We start from the raw sequence: 6,034 nt of genomic DNA, 5'->3' as shown, positions 1-6,034 counted from the left end.
GTCAGTCAGCGGGAAGAGCTGACACCAGCCCAGTGCGAGAGCCAGAGGCAGCAGCAGCCATGTTGTGGCTCCGTTGTCTTTGCGTCATGGCCGGGTGCCTCCTGTCAGGTGAGCGGCGCGGTGCAGCCTCCTCTCAGGTCGGGCTTTTCCCGTCTCTCGGGGGCGGGTCATGTCAGGGGGCCGATGCTTTTCTGCTTGGGCCGGTCTCTGAGGGGTTTCCACAGCAACCGACCCCTGCGAGGTGTCCTGCACCTGCCTCCGAAGGGCCTGTGGGAGATTCCCTGGCCCAGGTGGGGACAGGCCAATTCCCGTTTGTGTTTCTTTCCCAGGTTCCACGGCCGCGATCACCTTAACCCAGCCCCCTTCTGCCCAGGCAGCGCCCGGCGGGTCCCTCACCCTGGACTGTGTCGTCGCCGGGTACAACATCAATGACCATCATCTCCACTGGGTGCGGCAGGCCCCCGGGAAAGCTCTGGTCTGGCTGGCAGCCTTCAGAAGAGGTTACGATACCATCACGGCTAAAGAATTCCAAGGGCGGCTCACCCCCTCCACCAGCGGCTCCACTGCCCGGCTGAGGGTCGACAGACTGACAGCTGCCGACACGGCCACCTACTACTGTGCAAGTGAATCACAGTGCTCCCTTCGCAACTTCCTCTCCTACAGTAACCTCATGGGCCTGGGTTCTCCTGCCTCTGCCTGAAATCCAGCCCCCTGCCCGAGTCTGTGCTCAGGAAGGCTCCCACGGCAAACTCCACAAAAAGGCCTGGGGGTTGAATAGGCCGTGGGGGGAGCCCCCTGCGCAGGGGTGAACGTCTGCCTCAAGATATGAATCTTGCAGCGTTACCCTCAAGCACTGTCTCACTGTCAGCTCCTGGCTAGAGCGCTGGGCTAGGAATCCGGCCCGTCGAATTCTCTGCTATTGCTCTGTGGGGTGGCCTGAGGTAATTCACTTCTACCTCCTCCCCTTTCCCTGCTCTCCCTCCGTCAGAGGAGACTGGTTCATACGGTTTTCAGGGGAGCCCAGAACGGGACCAAATCCTGCCCCTCCCCCCACCTGCCTTGCAAGCACATATATCGCTCTAAAGATTTTAGGGACTTGTGTGTCTGTCTGTGAGTCCGATTGCTCATGAACGCCTCCTAAACAGTCAGGGCTAGGACCAGCAAAAGTGCCAGGCAGCGTCATCTTACCCTAACTTAAAACAAGGTGCGGGTTTGGTTGTGCCAGGAGAACAGGAGGTGCTGGGAATGGGACTCTTTTCCATAACTCGGAAAGGGAGGGGCACAGAGAAGGAGGATGTGATAGAGAGTCTGGGGCTCTGCCATACTTGTCTGTGAGCACATGTGGTAAGTAGCCCCATTGCCCCAGTCCCTGCCCCATCCCTTGCCCAAAGGGGGATAGAAGGTGCGGAGGGTGGGTGGAAACGTGGCTGGGTTGGGTCTGGCAAAGGGAGGGGAGGTGGCTGCAGCTGGTGTGGGGTCCTCCAGGCTGGTGGCAGGTGCGGGGATGCCCAGAGCCAAGGAGGGAGCACTCCTGGAATATCTGGGGGCAGGGTTCCGGCCCTGGGGAAAGGAGGGGTGGGGGTCTGGGGCCCAGAATTGCTGTTGGTTTCCAGGCCATACCACTGCACGTGTGGGTGGGGGAGGGGAGACAGAAGTCTATGAGGAGGAGGGAAATTTCTGAAATGCAAATTCATTTGCCTGCCGGGGAGGATGTAAGAGCCAGGCTGACACCCGGCAAGAGGAGCGAATCCCCTCCCCCCCCCCGCGCTGCGCTGACACTAGAGGCCACAGGGATGCCGCTGTTCCCTTGTCTTTGCGTTATGGCCTGGGGCCTTCTCCAGGTGAGCCGCGAGGGGCAGCCGGTTACACGGGGGCGGGAGGGTTATTTTCCCTGGTATCTCTGTCTGGGGGGGGCTTTGCTTTGGTGCTGCAGCTCTGACGGGCCGATGGCTTTAGTGCTGCTCAGACAGGCTGGGGTTTGTCCCTGCCCCCAGAAGCCGCCCCCGACATGTGGGGTGCAGGGAGATGAGCCCCCTTGTGGGATGGGCTGTAACAATCTCTGCTCTCTCTTTCCCAGGCGGTGCGGCCGTGGTCACTTTCACCAGCCCCCTTCCGCCCAGGGAGTGCCCGGCGGGTCCCTCACCCTGGACTGTGTCGTCGCCGGGTACAACATCAATGACCATCATTTGAGCTGGATACGACAGGCCCCCGGGGAAGATCTGGTCTGGCTGGCAGCCTTCAGACCCGGTTACACCACCCACATCGCGCAGGCGTTCCAAGGGCGGCTCTCCCCCTCCACCAGCGGCTCCACCGGCTGAGGCTGGACAGACTGACAGCTGCCGGCACGGCCACCTACTACTGCGCAAGAGATGCCCACAGTGAGCAGGGCCGGCTGCCTCTGCTACAATCTCCCTCAGGCTCAGCCCGTTCCCCGGTGCCCCTGGGCATCGCTCTTCCCCCGGCTCACACAGACAGCATCAGCTCTCTCAGCCGTCCTCAGGGCTGGGCTCCTTGCGAACAGGCCTGGGTCTCGGTCCTTTGCAAGATCTTCGTTTTTCCCAGAGGGGCGTGTGGCTTTGGGGCTGCAACTGGAGCTTGTGTCCTTCACATTGAGTTGTGCTGGGTGCAGGGGAAAATGAGGGATGAGGGTGAAGGTGGGGGGTTCCAGGTGGGGTGCAGGAGAGGGTGAGGGGCGCAGGCTCTGGGAGGCAGTTTGGGTGCAGGGGGTGCTAGGGAAGGGGAGGGGCGCAGGCTCTAGGAGGCAGTTTGGGTGCAGGGGGGTGCTAGGGAAGGGGAGGGGCGCAGGCTCTGGGAGGCAGTTTGGGTGCAAGGGGGTGCTAGGGAAGGGGAGGGGCGCAGGCTCTGGGAGGCAGTTTGGGTGCAGGGGGGTGCTAGGGAAGGGGAGGGGCGCAGGCTCTGGGAGGCAGTTTGGGTGCAGGGGGTGCTAGGGAAGGGGAGGGGCGCAGGCTCTAGGAGGCAGTTTGGGTGCAGGGGGTGCTAGGGAAGGGGAGGGGCGCAGGCTCTGGGAGGCAGTTTGGGTGCAGGGGGGTGCTAGGGAAGGGGAGGGGCGCAGGCTCTAGGAGGCAGTTTGGGTGCAGGGGGGTGCTAGGGAAGGGGAGGGGCGCAGGCTCTGGGAGGCAGTTTGGGTGCAAGGGGGTGCTAGGGAAGGGGAGGGGCGCAGGCTCTGGGAGGCAGTTTGGGTGCAGGGGGGTGCTAGGGAAGGGGAGGGGCGCAGGCTCTGGGAGGCAGTTTGGGTGCAGGGGGTGCTAGGGAAGGGGAGGGGCGCAGGCTCTAGGAGGCAGTTTGGGTGCAGGGGGTGCTAGGGAAGGGGAGGGGCGCAGGCTCTGGGAGGCAGTTTGGGTGCAGGGGGGTGCTAGGGAAGGGGAGGGGCGCAGGCTCTGGGAGGCAGTTTGGGTGCGGGGGGTGCTAGGGAAGGGGAGGGGCGCAGGCTCTGGGAGGCAGTTTGAGTGCAGGGGGTGCTAGGGAAGGGGAGGGGCGCAGGCTTTTGGATAGAGTTTACATCCAGGGAGGGCTCCCAGCTAGGTGAGCGGCACAGGGTCTGGGAGGGAGTTTGGGTGTGGGGGCGGGAATGAAGGTCCCATTGAGGAGACAGCAGGGTTAGCAGCCAATGGGAAGGGGAGGGGGCATTTCTGCATGAACCCTGCCCCTGCCCCAGGCATTCTGCCCCCCCCTCCCGATGAGGTTTGTTTCAGCCCCAGTGTCTCTTTGGAGCTAGCAATGTCCGTCTGACCTCGGAGGCCCAGCTGGGGAAGGAGTCGATCTGGCCTCTACCCCTCCTCTGCCAGCAGCTTGCAGCGGCTGGGCGGGGAAATGAAACCCTTGGGATGGGGTCTCCAGAGGGAGGCAGCACTGGGGGAGGAGACAGAGACCTGTGGGGTGAAGATCCTGGGGGAGCAGGAAAGGGCCAGGCAGTGAGAGCAAGTTGCTGTCCCCGCGCTGAGTGTACAAGGGCAGCGACGCTCTGCGGCCCAGAGATCTGGCAGCTCTTCTGTGCACCTGCAGCTGCGGTCACTTGGGAAACCCACAGGGCGTTTCTCTTCCCTTCTCAATTCCTGCTGAAAGCCTGCGGCTGCCCCGGCCTGCGGCTTCCCTCCCCACCCCCACAAGGCTGCAGACAGAGCTGAAGAGCTGCTGCACTCGGTGCACCTTTCGGGAACGAGGTGGTGCACATGGGGGTGCGGTAGGAGGAGCATGGCCAGCAGATCTACGGAAGTGATTAGTCCCTTTATTCGGCTCTGGGGAGGCCACATCTGGGGTGTTGGGTCCAGTTCTGGGCCCCCACTACAGGAAGGATGTGGACACATTGGAGAGGGGCCAGCGGAGGGCGACCAAATTGAGTGGGGGCTGGAGCACATGACCTATGAGGAGAGGCTGAGGGAGTTGGGTTTGTTTAGTCTGCAGGAGAGAAGAGTGAGGGGGGATTTGGCATCAGCCTTCAACTTTCTGCAAGGGGGGGGGAGTTCCAAAGAGGCTGGAGAGAGGCTGTTCTCAGTGGGGGCAGATGGAAAAATGAGGAGCAATGATCTCAAGTGGCAGTGGGGGAGATCTAGGTTGAATATGAGGAAAAACTATTTCCCTGGGAGAGGTGGGGAAGTGCTGGGATGGTTCCCTAGGGAGGGGCTGGAATCTCCATCCCTAGAGGTGTTTAAGTCCCGGCTTGACCAAGCCCTGGCTGGGATGACTGAGTTGGGTTGGTCCTGCTTTGGGCAGGTGGCTGGGCTCCATGGCTCCGCCAGCCCTCCCAAATAAAACTGTCTTGCACTGAATTGCTTCCAAGTGGTGAGGGGGAGGGGAGGTTTCACACAGCTCACCCCAGCCTTGCAAAAAAACTCTGGTCTTATTTGTAACGCTGCCAGAGAAGTGGGCCAGGCTTCTAGCTCCCATTCTCCTCCAACAATGGGCCATTGTGTGAGGCCCTCGCTCCCACTGGGTGCTTCTCCCTGCCGAAATGTGGAACCAGTGCACACAGAGCGTGAAGACAGACTCAGATACTTGAAACCGGAACATCTGCTTGGACAGCATTGGACCCCTGTGCATGGCACCCCTCAGAGCCCCAGATAATTCTGAAACAAACCCATGATTTTCTTCAAGCCACTGCATATCTCTTGAGCCACCTGTGGGCTATTGGAGACCATGCTGCCGGGGGAGGGAGGCGATCTTGCTGCTGGGGCTTGCCATGGTCGAGAGTGGCCAGACATTCCTGTGCGGGGTGGCCTGCCGAGCTGGGGGGATGAGCAGAGAAGTGTGCTGTGCAGGGGCCGTGCAGACGCAGGCGGGGGCCAGGCAGTAGCCGCCTGCCGTGCCCTGTACAATGTCTGGGAGCTGTCAGGGAATGTGAGGACAGTTGCTGTCCCTGCCAGTGAGCAAAGGATGGCAGCAAAGCACCACGGGAGGGAGATCGGGCAGCTCTGATTTGCACCTGCAGCTGCACTCGCCTGTGAAACCCACAGGGCGTTTCTCCTTCCTTTCCGATTCCTGCCGAAGGTCTGTGGTTCCCCGGCCTGCTGCTTTCTGAGCTCCCAGTCCCAGGGAGGGGAAGAGCTGACGAGCTGCTATGCTAGTGCTGGGCTCATACACCTGCAAGGGATCAGCGCTGGAATGACAGACTCTGCCGAGCCAAGAGTTGCAATTAAGAAGTGTCCTGTTTGCCTGGAGGGAGGGGGGGAGGTCACGCTACATACGCCCAGCTTTCAAGAACACTCTGCTCCTGTTTTTTAATATAATTAGATACAAAAATCAGCGGTGTGTCTAATTCCCCTTATTTCCAAGGGAATTAGGTGCCAAATCTGTGACACTTAAGAAAATCCCAGCAGGCGGCTACTTCACCTCATCACGTCCCTAAAGGCGTCATGAAATCGAGCCCAATTCCTTCGCTCCAAAGCGGAAACAGGAAGGTCCGATTCTCAGCAGCTCCATCATTAGCCCTGCACCCAGACGCACCATCCCGCGAGGTCGCCCTCAATGCAGACCTCGGTGTTTATGGCTCAAACCAGGGCCGTGCTCGCACGGGGTG

Source organism: Pelodiscus sinensis, chromosome 30, assembly GCF_049634645.1.
Source record: "Pelodiscus sinensis isolate JC-2024 chromosome 30, ASM4963464v1, whole genome shotgun sequence".
In the NCBI taxonomy this organism is placed as follows: Eukaryota; Metazoa; Chordata; order Testudines; family Trionychidae; genus Pelodiscus; species Pelodiscus sinensis.
This window is presented reverse-complemented; position numbering follows the sequence as displayed.